The 24,128-nt window shown below is 39.7% G+C and overlaps 1 protein-coding gene across 3 annotated transcripts in view; it reads left to right on the top strand.

The window, feature by feature from the left end:
- Positions 1-16,681: 16,681 nt before the first annotated feature.
- Positions 16,682-24,128, top strand: part of B4GALT4 (beta-1,4-galactosyltransferase 4) — a 29,364-nt gene continuing 21,917 nt past the window's right edge. Inside the window, exons 1-3 of one of the 3 annotated variants that reach the window (XM_038003361.2) lie at positions 16,714-16,805; positions 17,671-17,794; positions 20,605-20,822. The gene's annotated coding sequence lies outside the window, so the exon portion shown is untranslated. Of the gene's footprint in view, positions 16,806-17,007; positions 17,096-17,670; positions 17,795-20,604; positions 20,823-24,128 lie in introns of those variants that run through there. The other 2 variants (XM_007985716.3, XM_038003362.2) reach the window with 2 other exon arrangements.

Below are 24,128 nucleotides of genomic sequence, written 5' to 3'. Positions count from 1 at the left end.
ATTAAAAATGGCATCAATTTTTTGGCATTCCTTTCACTCAGGAGTGGGGGCATATTTCCCCTTCTTTTAAATCTTGGCTGGTCTGTGACTGCTTTGACAAATGGAGTAGAGTGGAAGTAAAGCTATGCCAATTTTGAGCCCAGCCTTTACAAGGCTGATTCTGCTTCCTCCTTCACTATACATTTGTCAAAGCAGTCACAGACTACCAGCCAAGATTTAAAGGGAAGGGAAATATGTCCCCATTCCTCAGTGAGAGGAATGTTATTTAACATTTGAGGTTGTTTTTAATCTACCACACTGTACGTAGTTATTTCCAATTCTCAATAATGTACTTTATAGTAACTTTTTTTGGAAATCCAAGACCATATATCAAATTTAGATGTAAAATCTACTTAGTCTCCTGTAATCTGAAACTGTTCCTCATGTTTCCATGTCTTTTATGACACTAACATTTCTGAAGTGTATGGGTTAGTTGTTTCGTAGAATGTTCCTTAATTTGAGCTTGTCTGTTTCCTCATTACAGGTATGCATTTTTGGTAGGAGTACAATAACATAATGTTATGTCCTCAAAGTATCATCTCACCTGTGATGTGATGTCAATTTCTACTATTGGTGAAATTAACTTTAGTGCTTGGTTAAGGTGGTATCTGCCAGTTTTCTCTGAAGGAAAGGTCCCTGTTTCCCTTTGTAATTGGTAAGTAATCTCTAGGGAAATTTTTTTTCTCTAAAAATTTCAAAAAGAAACTCTTCTCTATTCTGTGTCAGGCAATTCCAATATCTGTTGTCTGTTAAATTAAATTTGGCCTTGAAGCTGTCTTCATATTTTGAATCTTTTTGGAAAATGAAAAGAGAAAGCTCGTTTTAAAAAAGAAAAGAACAACTAAAACAAAAACATATTTTGTGTCCTTGCATAACAAACTGCAGCCTAATTTAGTATGTAAACAAACTGAAATCTAACTTAGAAGCACATTTTTCATATAAGATAGCTGGGTTTCAGCCAATCACAAGCAGCTGAGCTTCAGACAATCACAGGCTGCCAACTGTTCAGACCATGTCCAAATAAGGCAAGTGTCTAGCTGTAACCAATCAAGCTATTTCTGAACTTTACTTCCTTTTTCTGTCTATAAATACTCACTCTTCCCCTTGCAGAGTGGAGCTCTCTGAACCTTTTCTGGTCTTGAGTGCTGCCTGATTCATAAATTGTTCTTTTCTCAAACAAACTGTTAAATTTAGTTTGTCAAAAGTTTTTATTTGAACAGATCTGGTGTTGTTAAGGGAGGAGACCACCCCTCATATTGCCTTATGCCCAATTTCTGCCTCCAAAGAAAGAAGAAATAAAAACTAAAAGGCAGAAATGAAATCCACAGGCAGACAGCCCGGTGCTGCACCCTGGGCCTGGTAGGTAAAGATTGACCCCTGACCTAACCGGTTATGTTATCTATAGATTCCAGACATTGTATGGAAAAGCATTGTGAAAATCCCTGTCTTGTTCTGCTCTGTTCTGATTACTGGTGCATGCAGCCCCCAGTCATGTACCCACGCTTGCTCAATCAATCATGACCCTCTCACGCGGAACCCCTTAGAGTTGTAAGCCCTTAAAAGGGACAGGAATTGCTCACTCAGGGAGCTCAGTTTTTGAGACATGAGTATTGCCGACGCTCCCAGCCGAATAAAGCCCTTCCTTCTTTAACTCAGTGTCTGAGGGGTTTTGTCTGCGGCTTGTCCTGCTACATTGTAAGTGAGATCCAAAGGTGCCCTCCTGATGATGACCTTTAGAAGCAAGGAGCAAACAGTTGTAGGTATCTTCCTAAACCCCTTGTGCTCACTGCTTCTCACTGCACATTTGGAGGTTGTCATCAGTAAATCCCATTTGAATATGAGCTCCATAACTTGTGTTGCGATCCCCGAGTTTATTTGAGCATCTTAAATCCAGACTGGGTTCACAAGTTGGTCTGGGTTTTGTGTCAGATTGGACTCAACCGAAACTGGACTGGGTTCAGTAAAAGGCATCTGGTAGGTAAGGTTACAAGAAGACCTGTAATGATGGGTTCATTTGAATCCAAGGCATCTGGGGCTTCTCCATTTTGAAACCTGTGCTTTTCTAGAGAAATGAGTCAACCTTGTCTCAAGTAATTTAGAATTGTACATTGACTGACTTAACTCTGATTGCACTTCTCTCTACCTTTCTCTTTATTTCCCTCAGCATACTCTGAACCGTCTAAACTTTTCACTCAGTTAACTTCTCATTCCAAAGGAAAAAAGAAAGCTAGAAAAATGCCTTATAAATTTAGGTCTTCAGATCAGCCATGTCTACTGCTTTAACCACCTTTACTCCTTGTTTAAAATCTTGAGTTCTGAGCAATATTGAAATATTTCTCTCAAAGGAGAACTCCCAGAAATTTGCTAAGAAATTTAGAATTCTAACCGGAGCATCTCATCCAGGATTCCTTGATCTTTACTAATTTATACACATGATGTGGGGACCTGAAGAAGCCCATAAATGGAGGGCTGAGGCCAAATGAGAGGTACCCAAGGAAGATATCAAAGATTCAATTCCTGTTTCTTTTAGGGATGGACCAAAGAAACTAGGAAAAGAGCAGATGATCTCTTAGAATTCATCCCTAAAGCATTTTCTGAAAAACAAAACAAAAAAATACAAAAACTGACTGATCTGTTATTGAAGCTTACAAAGAGAAAAAAAGAATGAACCAATCTGACTCAATAGTCTAGTTGGAAAACAGAAGCTGAGAAGCTGCCTATCTAGCTGGATTGGTCTCCAAAATGCTCATTCTGGCATTCAGCTGGTTATTTTGAGACTCTTTTGTAAGATAAATTTACATCTATAAAAGAAATTTCAGTTGTTAAGTTTGTCTCTCTTTCTGCACCAGGAGAAAGAGGACTGAATCATCGGAAACTCTTTTAATGGGGAAGGAATCTGGTTTAAATGTACATAACAAGCCTTACCTTTGTTTAAGGTACTTTTCACCTTTCTTTGTTTTGGAAAATGATGGTTTTCAGCCTGAAGCATGTGCCTTTGAGATGTCAATTTTCTTTTCTTTTCTTTTTTTTTTTTTGAGGCTAAGTCTTGCTCTTGTTGCCTAGGCTGGAGCCCAATGGCACGATTTCGGCTCCCTGCAACCTCTGTCTCCCAGGTTCAAGCGATTCTCCTGCCTCAGCCTCCTGAGTAGCTGGGATTATAGGTGCCCGGCACCATGCCTGGCTAATTTTTGTATTTTTAATAGAGACAGGGTTTTGCCATGTTGGCCAGGCTGGTCTCAAACTCCTGACGTCGTGATCCACCTGCCTCGGCCTCCCAAAGTGCTGGGATTACAAGTGTGAGCCACTGTGCTCGGCTGAGATGACAATTTTCCACCTCATTTTACCTGAGAGTCCTCCCTTTGAAAATGCAAATGTAGGGGAGATGACTCGGGAGAAGAAGAAAAAGCAAAATAAGAAAAAAGGGAAATCTGAAAATTGCTGAATAAAAAAATGTTAGAAGTCTTTTTTCCTCTCACAAATATTAGTAAAAAGTTTTCGCCATCCATGTGGATAATCTTGCTCCATTGGCTGGAAACATAATTTTTTGTGATCTAAATATTCTTTTATAAACTAGTGAGTTTTGTATTGCTATACCTGACACATGGCTAAAATTTCAGAAAAAAACCTGTCAGATCTGCTTCTGCCTATATGTTTATGTAAGTCTTTATATGTATATATGTGTAATTTTTCCTACCTCCAGATGGTATTGCTACAAATGATTTATTATTAAAGTTATTAAATTTTATAAATGTATCACATTTATTAATTAAATTAGTTTAAGAAACAATATTACTACGTTAATTATAATTTAATTTGCTTAAATAATAATAAGTACCGATATAAATTAAGTATTCCTAAAACTCTTAGAAGTATAGGAACTCACTCAGATGTTTACGAATATAGATCTTTGAGTTCAATCTACGAACAAATGTCCAAATGGAAATTCAGTGTCCATTACTCCATATATATCAAGCGCAGCAGTAAAACAAACAAAATCACATATTTAACTTTTAGGTTCTTGCCTTTGTGATGACTACCTAACATACATGTACTAACAGAGAAATAACTCAATGATAGCTAGCTTTGTTTTTCGTTTTTTGTTTTTTTTGAGATGGAGTCTCCCTCTGTCACCCAGGCTGGAGTGCAGTGGCGCGATCTCGGCTGTCTGCAACCTCCACCTCCCAGGTTCACGCCATTCTCCTGCCTCAGCTTCTCGAGTAGCTGGGACTACAGGCGCCCGCCACCACGCCTGGCTAATTTTTTTTTGTATTTTTAGTAGAGACGGGGTTTCACCGTGTCAACCAGGATGATCTCGATCTCCTGACCTCGTGATCCGCCCGTCTTGGCCTCCCAAAGTGCGGGGATTACAGGCGTGAGCCACCGCGCCTGGCCTAGCTTTGTTTTAATAGACATATTATAAAGTCTCTTAGGTAACTTACACTTAATGGAGTTTTGCTAGGCTAAGTAATGGATATTTATTGAATATTTGGATCATTTCCAAATAAGATAAAATGCTGAAATTCTAATTGCTGAATATAGGCTTAACTTTATATGCTTTTGGCATCTTGTTTTAGTATGGTTATAGAGAAGTTAAATATATTTGAATTTGTTAGTAGACATGAACAATTCTACTATGAAGAAGCACATTTCTAAAAGTTATAAAATAGTGTTACAGAATGCTTGCTCACAATTACTAAGGATTAAAATTCTAATTAATATGTGTAATGAAAACTAGAAATCACAAGGGAAACAATTCTGTATGCAAATATGGAAAAAACAAAACGTATTTTTGATAAGGAAAGTTCTAAGGCATGAGAGTGTGTTTTCTGTTAAAGGAAAAAGGAGTAATGAATTCTGTACTGAAGTAGAATGACTGCTTATTCCAGCATGAGAGAAAAAAATGGAAGAGAAAAAAGCTGATTAAAAAAAAGATCGGGGAAATAAATCTTATCTTTCTTTCATAGCTGGCTGAGATTGGATGAATTTATTTAAAAGCCTGTACTAAAATTAGCTTTAGCATTTATAGTACACTGATGCAAAACTATAATTTAGTATTCTTGATTAAAATCACATTTTCCTGGAGTATTATTAGTTTGATAATGTAAAGATATTTTTACCTCTTAAGTAATCGGTTTAGGAAACAAAGACTTGGGTTTTATCAAGATAATTTCTTGTGCCTCATGTTATCTTTTATTAGGTCTTCAATTACTTAAGAAAAGTGAGCCTTCTCAGTATTAGAGATAAGGTTTTTGTTTGTTTCATTTTGTTTTACAACTATGTAACTTTCTGCATTTTGCTTTTAAAATATTTTGTCACTATGATATTGCTTTATAGTAACTTGTGATCTTTTAAAATTATTTTAAACCTTCTGACATTTTTGACAACTTTTCAATATCATATTCTAAATTAAATTTTTTAAACCTTGAACTAACTTTAGAATGTTCTAGCGGGCATGTTGAATGTCTTAAAGGATTGTTTCCCTCCTTACAAAACAAAATATTAAACTAATTAGGATTATATATTAAATTATATAGGAAGCATTTTCTTTTGCTTTACTTATGTTTTAGAGTTTTAGAGATGGGGTCTTGCTTTGTTGCCAAGGCTGGTCTCAAACTCCTGGCTTCAAGTGACCCTCCCCCTTTGGCCTCCCAAAGTGCTGAGATTACTGACATGAACCACTTTGCCCAGCTATGAAGCATTTTCAAATAAGAAATGATGCTAACCCTTCACTGAGTTATATTTGTATGGATGTGTTATTAATATATATTCCAGAAGTTGTATGAAATTCCTAGAAATCTGATATTCTTAATATAACCTAGTTACAATCCAGTCACGATTCTAGTTATTATCTTAAAATATTGCGTGCTGCTGAAATAACCAAAGTTCCTTGTCAGTTGTGTCATTGTTATGATGAACTCTCAGCAAATCTTTAACATGGCCATTTTAAGTGTTGTGATTCACAGACAGTTAATTGCTTTACTCTTGTACTTCCCTAAAAGCTGTTGCAGGCAACTACAGTATAAACATACAGTATTTTATCTTTTAGAAGATTCATGGAAGAGACTCTGACAAGTACAGCTTTCTGATAACTTTAATATCATACCACTAGAATAAGAATTTCCATAAGTCTAATGAGGAAACTGATTGGTTCATAAAACTACTAACCCAACATCAAGCAGAACAAGAATTAACTGAAACCAAAGAAATGCTGTGCCAGATTTTCACGCTAAGTGAGCTAGTATCAAAATTGTTAAGGTATGTGATATGGTTTGGCTGTGTCCCCACCCAAATCTCATTTTGAATTGTTGTTCCTGTAATCCCCATGTGTCGTGGGAGAGACCTGGTAGGAAGTAATTTAATCATGGGGGCAGTTACCCTCATGCTGTCCTGGTGATAGTGAGTTCTCATGAGATCTGATGGTTTTATAAGGTGCTTCCCCCGCTTCTGCTTGGCACTTCTCCTTGCTGCTGCCATGTGAAGAAGGATGTGTTTGCTTCCCCTTCTGCTATGATTGTAAGTTTCCTGAGGCCTTCCCAGCCATGCTGAACTGTGAATCAATTAAACTTCTTTCCTTTATAGGTTACCAAGTCTCGAGTATGTCTTTATTAACAGCATGAGAATAGACTAATACAATTTGCAGTTTGAATAAATTTGAGTAAAGATTGATCTGACTCAAATTACATTCATTAACCTATTTAACAAACAGTGCTATGCACTAAATTAGAGAAACAAAACTGTTATTTATTTTATTTTTATTTCAATAGTTTTTGGGGAACAGGTGGTTTTGGTTACATGGATAAGTGATTTAGTGGTGACTTCTGAGATTTTGGTGCACCCAACACACAGGCAGTGTATCTATACCCAATATGTAGTCTTTTATCCCTCACCCCCTTTCAGCCTTCCCACCAAGTTCCCAAAGTCCATTATATCACTCTTATGCCTTTGTATCCTCATAGCTTAACTCCCACTTATAAGCAAGAACATATGATAATAGGTTTTCCACTCCTGAGTTACTTCAGTTAAAATAATGTCCTCCCATTCCATCCAAGTTGCTGCAAAGCCCATTATTATGTTCCATTTTATGTCTGAGTAGTATTCTGTGGTGTATATATACTACATGTTCTTTATCTACTTATTGGTTGATGGCCTTTTAGGTTGGTTCCATAGTTTTGCAATTGTGAATTGTGCTGCTATAAACATGTGTGTACATATGTCTTTTCCATATAATGACTTCTTTTCCTTAGGGTAAATACCCAGTGGTGGGATTGCTGGATCAAATGGTAGTTCTACTTTTAGTTCTTTAAGGAATCTCCATACTGTTTTCCATAGCAATTGTACTAGTTTACACTCCGACCAGCAGTGTAAAAGTGTTCCATTTTCACCACATCCATGCCAGTATCTACTATTTTTTGATTATGGCCATTCTAGAAGGAGTAAGGTGGTATCTCATTGTGGTTTTTATTTGCATTTCCTTGATAATTAGTGATGCTGAGCATTTTTTCATATGTTTATTGGCTGTTTGTATATCTTCTTTTGATAATTGTCTATTCATGTCCTTAGCTCCTTTTGATGGAATTATTTTTTCCTTGCCGATTTGTTTGAGGTCCTTATAGATTCTGGATATTAGTGCTTTGCCAGATCCATAGTTTACAAATACTTTCTTCCACTCTGTAGGTTATCTGTTTACTCTGCCAACTATTTCTTTTGCTGTGCAGAAGCTTTTTAGTTTAATTAGGCCTCATTTATTTATTTCTGTTTTTGTTGCATTTGCTTTTGGGTTCTTAGTCATGAAGTCTTTGCTGAAGCCAATGTCTAGAAGAGTTTCTCTAATGTTATCTTCTAGAATTCTTATGGTTTCTGGTTTTAGATTTAAGTCTTTTATTGATCTTCAGTTGATTTTTATATAAGGTGAGAGATGAAGATCCAGTTTCATTTTTCTAATGTGGCTTGCCAGTTATCCCAGCACCGTTTATTGAATATGATGTCCTTTCCCCGACTTATGTTTTTGTATGCTTTGTGAAAGGTTAGTTGGCTGTAAGTATTTGGCTTTATTTCTCAGTTCTCTATACTGTTCCATTGGTCTATGTGCCTATTTTATACCAGTACCATGCTGTTTTGGTAACCATAGCCTTGTAGTATACTTTGAAGTTGGGTAATGTGATGCTTCCAGATTTGTTCTCTTTGCTTAGTATTGCTTTGGCTATTAGGGCTCCTTTTTGGTCCCATGTGAATTTTAGTATTGTTTTTTCTAGTTCTGTGAAGAATGATAATGGTATTTTGATGGGAATTGTGGGAATCCATAGATTTCTTTAAGCCATATGGTCATTTTTACCATATTGATTCTACCCATCCATGATCGTGAGATGTGTTTCCATTTGTTTGTGTTGTCAATGATTTCTTTCAGCAGTGTTTTGTATTTTTACTTGTAGAGATCTTTCACCTCCTTGGTTAAGTATATTCCGAAGTATTTTATTTTATTTTTTGCAGCTGTTGTAAAATGGACTGAGTTCTTAATTTGATTCTCAGCTTGGTCATTGTTGGTGTATAGCAGTGCTACTGACTTTTGTACATTGATTTTGTATCCTGAAACTTTGCTGGATTCATTAATGAGATCTAGGAGTTTTCTGGATGAGTCTTTAGGGTTTTCTAGGTATACAATCATATCACTTGCAAACAGTGACAGTTTGACTTCCTCTTTACTGATTTAGAGGCCCTTTATTTCTTTCTTTTGTATGATAGTTCTGGCTAGGACTTACAGTACTATGTTGAATAGAAGTGGTGAAAATGGGCATCCTTGTTTTGTTCCAGTTCTCAGGGGGAATGCTTTCAATTTTTTCACATTTACCATAATGTTGGCTGTGGGTTTGTCATAGATGGCTTTTATTACATTGAGGTATGTCCCTTGTATGCCCATTTTGCTGAGTTTTTTAATCATAAAGGGATGCTAGATTTTGTCAAATGCTTTTTCAGAGTCTATTGAGATGGTCATATGATTTTTGTTTTTAATTCTATTCATGGATATACCACATTTATCGACTTGCATATGTTAAACTAACCCTGTATCCCTGGAATAAAATGCTCTTGATCATGGTGGATTATCTTTTTGACGTGCTGTTGGATTTGATGAGTTAGTATTTTGTTGAGGATTTTTGCATCTATGGTCATTAGTGATATCGGTCTGTAACTTTCTTTTTTTGCTATGCCCTTTCCTGATTTTGATATTAGGGTAATACTGGATTCATAGGATGATATAGGGAGGATTCCCTCTTTCTCTAGCTTTTGGAATAGTTTCAGCAGTGGTGCCAATTCTTCTTTGAGTGTGTGAATCAGCTGTGAATCCATCTGGTCCTGGACTTTTTTGGTTGGCAATTTTTAAATTACTGTTTCAGTCGTTTCAATCTCGCTACTTGTTATTGGTCTGCTCAGAGTTTTTATTTCTTTCTGTTTTAATCTAGGACGGTGTATATTTCTAGGAATTTATCCATCTCCTTTAGGTTTTCTAGTTTGCGCACATAAAGGTGTTCATGGTGTTTACAGTAGCTTTGAATGATCTTTGGATTTCTGTGGTATCAGCTGTAATATCTCCCATTTCATTTCTAATTGAGCTTATTTGAATTTTCTTTCTTCTTTTCTTGGTTAATCTCACTAATGGTCTATCAATTTTGTTTATTATTTCAAAGAACCAGGTTTTTGTTTTATTTATCTTTTGTATTTTTTTTGTTGTTTCAATTTCATTTGTTCTCCTCTGATCATTGTTATTTATTTTCTTCTGCTGGATTTGGGTTTAGTTTGTTCTTGTTTCTTTAGTTCCTTGAGGTGTGACGTTAGGTTGTTTATTTTTGCTCTTTCAGACTTTTTGATGTAGGTATTTAATGCTATGAACTTTCCTCTTAACACCACTTTTGCTGTATCCCAGAGGTTTGGATAAATTATGTCAGTACTATCATTCTGTTCAAATAACTTTTAAATGCTTATCTTGATTTCATTGTTACCCAAAGATCATTCAAGAACAGGTTATTTAATTTCCAGGTGGTTGTCTAGTTTTGAGGGATCCTTTTGGAGTTAATTTCCAGTTTTATTCCATTATAGTCTGTGGATATACTTGACATGATTTCAGTTTCCTTAAATTTATTGAGACTTGTTTCACGGCCTATCATATGGACTATCTTGGAGAATATTCTATGTGCTGACAAGAAAAATGTATTGTATATTCTGGAGTTGTTGGGCAGAATGTTCTGTAAATATCTGTTAAGTTCATTTGTTCTAGAGTATAGTTTAAGTCCATTGTTTCTTTGTTGAATTTCTGTCTTGATGACCTGTCTAGCACTGTCAGTGGAGTATTGAAGTCCCCTATTATTACTGTGTTACTGTCTATCCCATTTCTTAGGTCTAGTAGTCATTGTTTTATAAATTTGGGAGCTCCAGTGTCAGGTGCATATATATTTAGAATTGTAATATCTTCCTGTTGGACTAATTCTTTTATTGTTATATAATGTCCTTCTTTGCCTATTTTTACTGCTGTTGCTTTAAAATCTGTTTTGTCTGATATAAGAATAGCTAGTCCTGCTTGCTTTTGATTTCCATTTGCGTGAAATATCTTTTTCCACCCTTTTACCTTAAGTTTATGTGAGTCCTTATGTGTTAAGTGAGGCTCCTGTAAAAGTACATACTTGGTTGGTGGATTTTTATCCATTTTGCCATGCTATATCTTTTAAGTGGAGCATTTAGGCCATTACATTCAACGTTAGTATTGAGATGTGAGGTACTGCTCTATTCATCATTTTAGCTGTTGCCTAAATACCTTTTTCTTTAATTGTCTTATTACGTTATAGTCCTTGTGAGATCTATGCTTTAAGGAGGTTCTATATTGGTGCATTTAAACATTGCGTTTTAAGATTAAAACTCCTTTCAGCATTTCTCGTAGTGCTGGTTTGGTAATGGCAAATTCTCTCAGCATTTGTCTGAAAAAATTTTATCTGTTTCATTGATTAAGCTTAGTTTTGTTGGATACAAAATTCTTGGTAGATAATTATGTTCTTTAAGGAGGCTAAAGATAGGACCCCAATACTCTCTAGCTTCTCAGGTTTCTTTTGAGAAATCTGCTGTTAATTGATAGGTTTTCCTTTATAGGTTACCCTATGCTTTTGTCTCACAGTTTGTTTGTTTTTTTTTTTTTCTGAGATGATGTTTCACTCTTGTTGCCCAGGCTGGAGTGCAATGGCATAATTTCAGTTCACTGCAACCTCTGCCTCCCACATTCAAGTAATTCTCCTGCCTCAGCCTCCCAAGCAGCTGGAATTACAGGCATGTGCCACCACTCCTGGTTAATTTTTGTATTTTTAGTAGAGATGGGGTTTCATCATGTTGACCAGGTTGGTCTCAAACTCCTGACCTCAGGTGATCCTCCTGCCTTGGCCTCCCAAAGTTCTGGGATCACAGATGTGTGCCACCATACCCGGCCAGTCTCACAGCTTTTAAGATTCTTTTCTTTGTCTTGATTTTAGATAACCTGATGACTATGTGCCTTGGTGGTGGTCTATTTGCAGTGAATTTCCCAGGAGTACTTTGAGCTTCTTGTATTTGGATGTCTAGATATCTAGCAAGGCCTTTGAAGTTTTCCTTAATTATCCCCTCAAATAAGCTTTCCAAACTTTTAGATTTCTCTTCCTCAGGAATAACAATTGTTTTTAGCTTTGGCCATTTAATATAATCCCATATTTTTTGAAGGTTTTGTTCAGTTTTTAAAATTCTTTTTTATTTTATTTTTTGTCTGATTGGGTTAATCTGAAAGCCTTGTCTTTGAGCTCTAAAGTTCTTTCTTCTACTTGTTCTAGTCTATTGTTGAAACTTTCCCCTGTATTTTGTATTTCTCTAAGTGTGTCTTTCATTTCCAGGAGTTGTGATTGCTTTATCATTATGATATCTATTTCTTTGAAAAATTTTTCATTCATATCCTATATTGTTTTTTACATTTCTTTAAGTTGGTTTTCATCTTTCTCTGGCTTCTCCTTGAGTGGCTTAATTATCAACCCTCCGAATTCTTTATCAGCAATTCAGAGATTTTTTGTTTGTTTGGATCCATTGTTGGGGAGTTAGTGTGATATTTTGGGGGTATTAGAGAACCCTGTTTTGTCATCTTATCAGAATTACTTTTCTGGTTTCTTTTGGTAGACTATTTCTTCGAATTGTTCTTGAATTTATTTTTGATTGAATTGTGTTTTTTTAATTTATTTTTTCCCTCTTAAGGATTAGACCTTAATATTTATTTCAGCCTACTTTGATTCTTGGTGCTTGTAGGGGTGAAGACTCTGTATGAGTTCCTTAGTTACAGAGAGTCTTTGTGTGATGGCTTTCCTGATGCTGGTTGTAGTAATTATGTACATGGTTTGTGGGCAAGTTCACTGTCTCCTATGAAGTTGGAATGGCAGGGATCTCTTGAAGCTTATCTCATTCTCTTGTGGTCTATATTTATTTTTATTTTTTCCCCCCAGTATTTTATTTACTGAGTTGATGATTCAGGCTTCAGGCCAATAGGGGAGGTATTCTTGGGTAGGTACTAGTTGTAGCTAAAGCAGGTGAATAGATATAATCCCAATGGTGGGCTCAGGCCCCAGCCTTGATGAGGATAGCTGGGGGAGCTTGCAATTTGATGTCCTGAGGTTTTATCAGGGTGAGGAGTAGGAGTTACCTCAGCTCCCCTCTTAGGCTAGCAAGCTGTTCACCTCACAGTCTCATTCCTGTCCCATTGTTTCAGCTATTTGGATCAGTCAGGCACCTCTTTTCATCTATAGGAATGTTGATGTTTCAAGTAGGGAGGAATTGTGACCCTACCCCTTGTGCAGGCTTCAATCTGGGGGTTGCTTCTCCTGTGGGGCTGTGCTAACTCTGTTGTTCCAGCAAGGCTGTCTATAGCTGCCTCCATGCTGCATTCCTGTGGAGGAAGCCCCAGCTGTGTCTGCAGTGGAGTGCCAGAGGGGAACAAGGATCCCTTCTCCAAGGCCCTTCATGATCACAGAGGCCACTTGCCTGTTGGGGTATAGGTTCAGACTTTCCCTACTGTACCCAGCGCTGCAGTTGTGTCTCTGCTGTGACAAACTTCCCACCAGCAAAAGATCTGGAACTCATGGGTTGGTTTTCGGATTCTTTTGTCCCATGGGGTGATCCCTTGATGTGGTGCTCTCCCTCTTTCCCTAGGAATGGGGCTTCCTGAGAACCAGACTGAAGTGATTGTTATTCTTCTTCTGGGTCTAGCCACCCAGCTAGGCTCTGGGCTGGTGCTGGGAAATGTCTGCAAAGAGTCCTGTGATGTTATCTGTCTTCAGGTTTCCCAGCATGCATACCAACACCTGTTCTGATGGAGGTGGCAGGGGAGTGATGTAGTCTGAGATTTCTTGGTTGTAGATAGGCTCAGTGTGCTGGCTTTCTTGAATGCTGGTTATGCTAGTGGTGAAGTTGTCATGTGGACAGACTCAGGACCCCTGGTTAGCTAGGGTTTAGCAGGGAGTGGTGTTAGCTGTTGTTTTCTCCTTCCTGTAAGCAGTGTTATTCTGCCAAGAGTTACTGTAATGGCCTGAGTTGGTCGACTTCCAGCCAGGAGGGGACACTTGCAAGAGAACACCAGCTGTGGTAGTAGTAACGACATTTGAGCTTGGCCTAAGTTGTCTAGGGGAAGTATTCTGGTTTCCCAGGCAATGGGCAGGGCCATAAAGCTCTCAAGAGTTTATGTCTTTTGTGTTAAGCTACAGGGCAGGTAGAGAAATACCATCAGGTAGGGGCAGGGTTGGGTGGGCCTGAGTTCAGATTTTCCCCGGGCAAGGCCTGCTGTGGCCCCTCTGGGGGATAGGAGGGGTGGTTCTCAGGCCAATGGGGTTATGTTCTAGAGGGGAGTATGGCTCCCTCTGCTGCGCAGTAGAGTTTGCAAGGGGAGTGGGGATTAGCTCATAGTGAAAGTCCTTATCCAGCTCCCACAGAGTTGGCGAGGCCAGTCTTGTTCCCATGGTGCCCCACTAACGGCACTGAGCTTAGATTCAGACAGCTGGTGTGCAGAACTCAGACCTGCCCTGGGCCATGAGCTTTCCTGCTGAGAAAGAAACATGGCTTTCAGGTCACACCCCTCCCATCTGCCTGCAATGCTGGGTGCCCAGTTTCTGCCCTTGTATCTGCATTAGTTTCCATTTGTCCGCCCACCCCCGGATTCTGTTCAAGGGTGTTCAAGCCCACTTGAAATTACCAAAAAATTCAGTTGGCAGTTTCTTTCACTCTGTGACTCCTTCCTAAGTTTGGTGGCTGCCTTCTCTGGGGGCCCTTGTGAGATATAGTCAGAGATGGCTTCCCTGGCCTCAAGTTGGAGACTGAGAATGCCTCCAAGGCTCTTCCTGCTGCTGCTTCTACTTTTATATTTTGTGCTTCTCCCTAAGTCCATCCCAGCTTTAGGTAAGGTTAAAGCCTTCTCCCATGATCTGGATTTTCAGATTCCCCAGTAGGAATGTGTGTTCAGAGGCAGGCTCTCCCCTTCTCCTACACTGAGAATTCACAGTTTTTTGCCTGTTCCACGGAGTTTGTTGTGGTGTGTTCCTTCTTTCATAGGATCTGCGAATTCTTTTGGTTTCCTGCTAACTTCCTGCAGTGGTTCTTGGAATAAAAGTTCACAGTGTTAATTGCTACACACTGTTCTGTCCTTCCAAGTGGGAGAGACACACTAGCACTGCCTACTATCTGCCATCTTAGAACAGACAAACCAAAACACATTTAAAAGGATGTAAATTTATTGCTAAGTGTGGACTCATGGAGGCCCCATATGGCCACCTGGTTCTTCCTGAGTCCTTAAATCTTCCATTATTAAAAACTCTGTACTCCATTACTCATCATGGAGTAGACAAAATCTAGTTCTGGGAAGACCCATATCCTTAATAACAGAATCTCCTGTATCTCCTGCTCTTATAAGCTTTGCTATAACTAAATACTGCAAAGCTTTAATCCATTATACCAAAGTATATTTTCACCAAGTAAAAGCCTTTTGTGATACACTGAGTACGACCAACCTTTCACAATCTAGAACTCAGAGATTGAGTCTTCTGGAAATAACATCTCATCTGAGAAAAACTGCTCTTGTACCCCATTAGCAGAGATTATATCATGTTCTTCTCTCACCACCCACAGTAAAACTTTAGGGTCTTGAGTCTTGAGTCCATACCTTGTGACTCAAAAGAGCCCCTTCAAACTCTTGGAACTATACACCTATTAGAGACCTTAAGGTAGGGAAGTTTCTCCCCAGAAGCAGATGGCATCCTAGACATGGACAGCTTTCTCAAGATCATGGATCAAGACTTCTCTGCTATCATGAATATCTTATCCTTTTTTCTATTTTCCCCTTATTTCCTGCTGGGAAATCCATGGGACCATAATTTATAGATGGCTTTAGCTAAGGCTCATGCTGTAACAAGAAAAACCAATGCAACTGTTGGGTGTCTGGACTGATGCCAAAAAAAAAACTACCCTAGGAAACCATTTTATTAATGCCAGTGCCTCTCTGTGTTCCAATGAAAGCCACCCTAAAACCTCAAAAGCAGATTGGAAATCTATCTTTGATTTTGTAGATATCACTGCTACTTGCTTTCCTACACTTACTGAAAGCAATAGCCTAACTTTTCCAATTAATAACCTACCAGCTACCAAATATAGAAAAGCTGAGTGATTCTTGCAAAAGGTATATTATGCTTCCAGGCATCACATACTGAAGACTTGGGGACTATCTATGTGGGTACAAGTAACTTATTGTATAATGTCACTGGATTAAATTCAGTAATGTCCTTTTTCACTAAATGTGGTTATACAACCTTACAGCATGTTACAAAGGGAACACAAACAAAAAAGTAAGTTTCACATTGGACCTTCTTCAGGAGCAGTGCTGACCTATTTCACTGACCTATGCTCAACTGCCACTAGGTGGCCCTCTTTTCCAGCTTCCAAGGGCCTACATTTGGCCTCTGTGGCCTCAGTATAGCCTCAGATTTCCTGCTGTGAACTTAATGAGCCCAGCACTGGCTCTAGCTATGGTTTGTTCCTTTTTGGGTGGAGTGGATGGGTGGTTCTTGGAGAATCTACTACTTTCCCGTGAGTGCAGTGGGAGGCTGTGTTGGAGAATCTAGCTATCCCGACTGCCTACACAGAGCCTACCATAATTTTTCACTCACATCTTTAGTATAAATCTAATTGTCTTGGCCTTCTGTAATAATACCTTTGAAGAAATAAGGATTTAAAAAAAGTTATTCATTTAATATTCTAAGTAGACCTGCAACATGGGAACAATATTATTATTATTTTTGCAGTTGAGAGGGCTGAAATCTCGCGGGGTGATTAAAGCAAGTTTATTAGCCTCTCTAAAGCCTCAGTTTCCTACTCTGTAAAATGGAAGGGTCCCTATCTCTTTCCTACTGCTTTGTGAGTATTTAAAGGGATGTAATTTGGGAAGCGCCCAGCACCTAGTCTACTACTGGCACAGGGTTTTAAAGCCACCCAGAGGCCGAGGCGTCAACACTCCGTTTCCCAGCCGGTGCTCCTTCCAGCCCCTGGTGTGGTCGATTTGGCAGGGGTGGAGCGCCAGGCGCGTGCAGAGCCGGGCGGACCCGCCCCTCGGGCCAAGGCCGGGCGGGAGGCGGAGCTCGTACTCAGGAGCCGCCTCCCGGGCGGCCGGGGCGGTCCCCGAGCCGCTTTCCGCGGCCTCCGGTTTCCCTGGGCAGTACTAGCTCGCTGCGGCCGCGTCTGGGGTGAGTACACGCGGCCCTGGCTCCGCCGGAGCTCGGGAAATGCAGTTCCCGGGACACGGGCGCCGTGCGAGGGTGGCCGGGCGACGGCCGGGGTCGGTCCCGGGGCTGGGGCGGGGCGGCCGTGGGGATGGCGCGGCCTCCGTGGGCCGGCCCTCCTCAGCTGGAGCGGTGGGCCGGGCCGGGGGCCTGCGGAGGCCGAGCCTGGCGGGAGGCACCGGCTCAGGTGCTGGCATCCCGCGCGGCCCCGCCTCTGCTGCAGGCCGGGAGCCAGGCGAGGTGCTTGCTGCCAGGTAGGAAAAGATCCAGGGCTCACTCATAACCCAGGTCACGATTCCGGGGTCGCCCCCAGCACCTCTCCGCCGGGTGCATCAACCTGAAAAAGCCTCTTCTTCCTGGAAACCCTCTTTCTCCAGCGTTTCAACGGGGAAACTGATCAGCTGACCCCAGCCCCAGTCCTGCGAGCGTCGGGTAACCTTTGACCTTTCTCCGAAGGGCCTGGTCACCTGGATTATAAAGGACTTCGGAGACAGCCATCCGGTGTCTGTTGATCTGTATTTCTTGATGTTCTGTCTTCCATTAGCTAAGAGCTGTTAACTTTTGGTTTGAAAAAAACCAGACAAGTCCAGGGGCTCTGGACCGAGAAAAGGCCTATGGGTTGGTAGCCTTAGGAGAGTAGTTATCAACAGAAGGTGGGTGTGCATCCTGTTGCAAAGTGTTCCAGAGTGGGTGAGGGATGGGGACGTGGAGGTGGTGAGGGCACTGGTAGACCTCCTCAGCCGTTTGGTGATGAAGAGGAGGAATGAGAAGATGGTAATTTGAGTGTGGTGGAGAGTCGTGGCTTTTTTTTTTCTTTAAATTTTTAAAGAAAGGAAAATAACACCTTGAGGATCCTAGAAAATCAAGGAGAGATGAGGATGAATGGGATTCAGGGTCCAGATTGAGAAATTGGGATTCAGAAGAGGATGCGGAAAGCTGTTCCCGAGACCCAGGTGGGGAGTGCTGGAAGGTCTCTGTTGGGGGAGGAGGTAATGCTTGATTGGATGTAGTTCAGAAGTTTTTGGAATTTTGTCTTCTAGAGCAGGTTTGTTCTTTATGGAAATTGTAAACCCCATGAAACTGCAATAACTTTCATCTACCTATAGCTTTAATCACATTGAAAACATATGTTGTGAAGAAGTACTGACCTGAATTGAACTGTCTGACTACATAATCTAAGGGGAAGTGGGTAGAGAGGGCAATAAAATCAGCTCTGTGATTATAGTTTATATGCCACTTAATATAATAAGTATTTAGTATCTACTTTAAGCCGAGCTAATAGTAATGCCTGCCTTTCCAGAAACGCTTGCACATGTTTTGGGAACTAACCTTCTCTTTGAAGATCTTTTATTCAGTGGAAACATCCAAAGCAAGTCAGTGATGGTTTTCTGTTCTTTGTTTTAAGCCATCAATGAACAGTGGTTTCTAAAACCTGGCTGCATGTCTCAGAGTTACCTAGGTTCTTGTTAAAAATATACAATTTTTTTTTTTTTTGAGACGGAGTCTGGCTCTGTGGCCCAGGCTGGAGTGCAGTGGCACGATTTCAGCTCGCTGCAACCTACACCTCCCAGGTTCAAGCAGTTCTCCCACCTCAGCCTCCCAAGTAGCTGGGACTACAGGCCCAGGCCACTACTCCCAGTTAATTTTTATGTTTTTAGTAGGTGGGGTTGCACCATGATGGCCAGGCTGGTCTGGAACTCCTGACCCAAACTGATCCGTTTGCCTCGGCCTCCCAAAGTGCTGGGATTATAGGTGTGAGCCACGGGTCCAGGCAAAAATATCAGTTTCTTGACCCCACTTGAGGCCTTTGAAATAAAAATCTCTGGGGCTGGAGCCTGGGAATAGGCATTTCAAACAGAGACCACAGGGTTCTCTGGCACTGAAGATAACTAACAGCCTCTGAAGTTTTTCTTTGAGATTGGGGCTTTTTGGCCTATTTAGAATAGGTTTTCTTAAAGGTTATGTGAATGAATTGTCAAACTTACGTAACTAAAAGTTAGAATTCCTGTCTGTGATGTTATCTTTAAATTTTAATGTACAGTCGTCCCCCTTATTCTTGGGGGATATGTTGTAAGACTGACAGTGGATGCCTGAAACCATAAATCGTGCCAAACCTTATATACACTGTTTTTTTCTCTATATACATACATATCTATAATAAAGCATAACTTATAAGTTAGGCACAGTAAGAGATGAATAATGTCTAATAATAGAAGAGTTATTATAATATGCTGTGATAAAAGTTATATGAATGTCACCTGTTTCTCAAAATATCTTACTGTATTTTATTGTGGTTAACTGAAACCGCACAAAGTGAAACCAAGGACTACTGTATTTTAAAGGAAAACTATGTAGTCATTTTATCAGAAAACAACATTGTTTCTGTTGATGAAAACTCCATTTTAGAAAAATTAGAAGATACAGAAGAAATAAAAGTTTTTCCCTAATCCTACAATTAAGAGATGACCACCGGTGACTCTGTCATTTTGTATGTAAAAGGTATGCACATACATATGTATTGCATAATTGGTAGTATATTTTATATACTTTTTCTTTTAGAGACAGGTTCTCACTCTGATGCCCAGGCTGGAGTGCAGTGGCATGATCTTGGCTCACTGCAGCCTCCGCGTCCCCAGTTCAGGTGATCCTCCTTCCTCAGCCTCCCAAGTTGCTGGAACTACAGGCACGCGCCACCATGCCCAGCTAATTTTTGTACTTTTAGTAGAGAAGGGGTTTCAACATGTTGGCCAGGTTGGTCTTGAACTCCGGGCTTCAAGTGATCTGCCCGCCTCTGCTTTCCAAAGTGCTGGGATTACAGGCATGAGTCATCACACCCAGATGTATATTTTATATACATCTTTATGTCTTTTTTCTACTTAGCTATTATGAGCACTTTTCCATGTAGTTATTGTAAACATTTTAATGGAAGCATATATGCCATCATATGGATGTATTATAATTAATTAAATCAGATTGCTATTGTTAATATTTAGATTTAGACTCTTAAATTTTTGGTTATTTTAGCAATGTTGGTTTCAATATCGTGGTATACCTCTCTGATTGTTTTCTTAGAATACATTTCTAAATGATGGAATCAAAAACCTTTCAAATGCATTTTTAAAATCTCATTTTGACATATCTTCTTACTGCTTTTCCTAACCAGAGGGAAAATTAATATATCTGAAAGATCTATTGCATTCCAGGTCCATTCTCTTATATCAGTGGTTCTCAAACCTTAATGCAGCTAAGAGTCATTTGGGGAGCTTGTTAAAATTTCATTTTTCTGAGTCCCAGAGGCTGCTGTTCTGACCCGTTGGCTTTGGAGTGGGGCCCAGGAATCTACAGTTTTAACACATTCCCTTATGTATTTGATAAAGGCACTCTTGGAACCAGACATTGAGAAATGCTTTTTAAATAAATGGCCAAACAGACTCAAAACATTTAGGTTACCTGTCAAAAGCCATTCATGCATCTGATAACAAGAATTTGAACTCGGCTCTATGTGACTTCAGAGCCCTGTTATACCCATGATCTCAGAGCTTTTTAAACCTTTTTAAGAAGGTTTAGGGTGAGGTGCCCCTAATGACTGCAGAAAGTAAACTCCTACTGACTCCACTGTTGATTTTTTAGGGACAGCTGAAAGTAACATATAAGTACACGATGAACTTCTATTGAAACCTCCCATCAGAAATTCTGGTGAATTCTGTATTACGTTGCATAACATATACTACATAAAATAACTTTGGTCGTTTGGGTGTTGCAGGACCACCTGGCTTCAAGTGTGGATTTCCACGGCTGTTGCTCAGAGGCGGGTACGCTGTGTTCCAGTGTGCCATGGAACTCACACAGTGGCACTTTGTGGCTTCATGAAGGAAGAGGCAGGCCACGCAACACTTCCTCCCCAAGCCAAGGAGAAGTAGCACTTTTAGAGGCAGAGGAGCGGAAGGCAGTGGGTGTGACCAAAAGTGTCATTTATTAAAGGTGAGGACCCTACCCTTAGAAAAGTGTTGATATTAGTGAACTGAAGGGAGCTAGTGTCGGGGTGAGCCTTTTTAGTTTTTAAAATCCTCCTCAGATGGAATTTTGCACTCATTTGATTAATCTTTATTTCCCATCTTCTTTATGTTTCATTCCTTTTGGCAGTAGCCTGGAATTATGATGTGTCCTTATATATTTAAACTAGTATATTCTAGTCCATCATTTGTTACTAAATTGAGTACCTGCTGTGTGTCAGGTTGGTTTGAGGCACTAGAAATACAAAAACAATGATTCTCCTTGAGAAGTCAGTTAATTTACTAGCATTTGTTGACTTGGGTTATACCTAGTCTCTGACTCTTTATTTTTATGTTTAATTAACTTTAGACTTACAGAAAAGTTGTAAAAATGGTACTGAGAGTTCACCTAGCTTCCCCTAATATTAACCCATTACATAACTGTACTACATTGATCAATACTATTAACTAAACTACAAACTTTATTTAAAGTTCATCAATTTTCCTACTCTCTCTTTTTTTTTTTTTTCTGTTCCCACTGTATTTTATCAAGGATCCTGCATTTTATTTAGTTTTTCTTTCTCCTTAGTCTCCTCCAATCTGAAATAGTTCCTCAGTTTTTCCTTGTCTTTCGTGATTTTGATTCTTTCGAAGAGTACCAGTTAGGTATGTTGTGGAATGAACTTGTGGTGAGCGATTGGGCTTCTCCACTACAAAGTTACTGTCATTCCCTTTGTAGTTAAGAATTACCTTGGGGGACATACTTTGAGACTATACTGTTTATCCTCAGATTTTTGCCTATTAGTTTAGCATCCATTGGTGAACCTTGTCTGCAACAGTTATTAAGTGGTGTTTGCCGAGGGTGATTTTTTTTCCATCTCTCAGTTTCTTACTAGTTTTAATTTACTGTAAGAAAAGAGCCGCCCCTTCTATTCATTTATTTGTTTGATTATTTTTATCAGTATAGACTAGTGGGTATTCACTTTATCCTATGGGTTAAAATACAGTGCCATCCTTTTTTTTTTTTTTTTTAATTGCTCAAATGCTTGTAGGTTGGGCCATTAGGAGCTTAATCTTTGGGTTTAAATGACTTGTACATGTAAATGGCTGCATCATTTTTATCCCATTCCTTATCCTGCCCAGGGAACCACTGCCCCTTTAGAATCTGGCCAGTGATCATTCAGAAGCCTTCTAAAGGAGTTGTAATTGGGATAATGAATACCAAGGCCTAAGGAAGGTGGGGCAATGCATGTGTAGAAGGTAGACTCCTAGGAACTCTGCAGGAGTCAAGAGTAGCAAAATAATCAGTCTTTCTTCTGGTGTTGCCCCACGGAGCCTCAAGGCATCAGGATCATGTGTGTGGGATAACGTGAAGCCCACTCACGTGCCCTGTGTCTGCAAAATTTCCTGATAGTTCAGAGACATTGGAATGCTGATTTTGGTGCTCTTAGCTGCTGAATGAACACACCCTTTCTCCTTGGTGCAAATGCTTAGTGAATATTTATAGAGTGATACATGGTGTCCTCCCCACCCACTTTGGTGGAGTAAAGATGTGTGTGGTTAGAGATTCTCCAAGAATGATACTTAGCACTTACGTTGCCCTTCCTTTTGTTATAGCTTATCTTCCTTGCCAGATTTTAAAAACTATTATGGGAAATGTCAAGCATACACAAAAGTAGAGAGAAAGAAAATGGACTCTCAGGTACCTATCACCTATCTTCAAGACTTCTCAGTATTTTATCCATCTTGTTTCATCTGTTCTCCCACTTTGGGATGGAGTCATTCTCATGTTTGACAGGAAATTGCAGACATTGAGATCTAGAAAAAGATAGAAATAAACTCTGAGTACAAAGACTGGGCTTTCATTCTCTTTATATCATATCCCCTTTGGTTGAAAATAGCAGGTACTCAGAAAAGACTGGTTGAATCGAGTGGAAGAAAACCAAATATGAGAACATGATCATTTTTAACTACAGGGTAGACTTCTAGAAAGAGAAAGAGTGGTAAATCTTGCCCTAAATAACTTCTTTCATGTTGCCTGAATTTGTTCTCGGTAGTCATGATGATTCCCTTGCCACTTCAAGAGAGCCATGACTGAAAAAGAAAACTCTGAGACTCTTGTGACAATTAAAGGTCTCTCAATTATTTAAACATTAGTGTAAATAAATCCAATATGATGGCACTTTCCCAAACACCAATTGGGAGTCACTTGCCCTAAAAATAACTTTCTTTAAAATGTCATTATGTTTTTCTGATTATAAAAATATTACATACTCATTAAAAGAAAAAATGGAAATTACAGAGTTAGAAAGTAAAAATCATCTCATTAATTCCAGAGATAACATTATCTTGGGCAATATTCTGATAACATCTGAACATGAATCACATTGGTAATTAGAGCCAATAAATACGTGTGTTCCTGGCCAGGCACAGTGGCTCACACCTGTAATCCCAGCACTTTGGGAGGCTGAGGTGGGTGGATCATTTGGGGTCAGGAGTTTGAGATCAGCCTGGCCAACATGGTGAAACCCTGTCTCTACTAAAAATAAAAAAAAAAATTAGCTGGGTATGGTGGCACAAGCCTGTAATCCCAGCTACTTGGGAGGCTGAGGCAGGAGAATCTCTTCAACCTGGGAGGTGGAGGTTGCAGTGAGCTAAGATCACACCAGTGCACTCCAGCCAGGCAGCAAGAAGTAGACTCCATCTCAAAAAAGAAAAAAAAAAAAGCTTGTGTCCTGGAAATGTACCAGATATGCCAGTGTACTTGGGTGCATCATCTCATTAAATTCTTAGAGCAACTTTGTGAGATAAGTATTTTTCATCATTTTGTCGCTGGGACACACGCTGAGAGGGGTTGCCTCCAGTCACTTGGCTGGTCTCTCTTGAAACATAGATGGACAGACAGATGACAGACCCTTCACACTTCAGATGTTTACTCACAGGAGCTAAGGAAATCTTACCCTTGAACTTACTTATGCTGGCTCTTTGTACAGTTTTTGGGAGAGCACTTAGACTTAGAAAGATAGGTAAGTAATTATTTTTAACTGGGTCAGATGTTGTCTCAAAAGCAGGATTAGTAATAAAGGCCTAACTAATACTTAAGTAATTATTAATAATGGCTCCTTGCTTTTTTTTTTTTTTTTTTTGAGACAGCGTCTCGCTCTGTCGCCCAGGCTGGAGTGCAGTGGCGCGATCTCGGCTCCCTGCAAGCTCCGCCTCCCGGGTTCATGCCATTCTCCTGCCTCAGCCTCCCGAGTAGCTGGGACTACAGGCACCCACCACCAGGCTGGCTACT

Source organism: Chlorocebus sabaeus, chromosome 22, assembly GCF_047675955.1.
Source record: "Chlorocebus sabaeus isolate Y175 chromosome 22, mChlSab1.0.hap1, whole genome shotgun sequence".
Lineage (NCBI taxonomy): Eukaryota > Metazoa > Chordata > Mammalia > Primates > Cercopithecidae > Chlorocebus > Chlorocebus sabaeus.
This window is presented reverse-complemented; position numbering and strand designations above follow the sequence as displayed.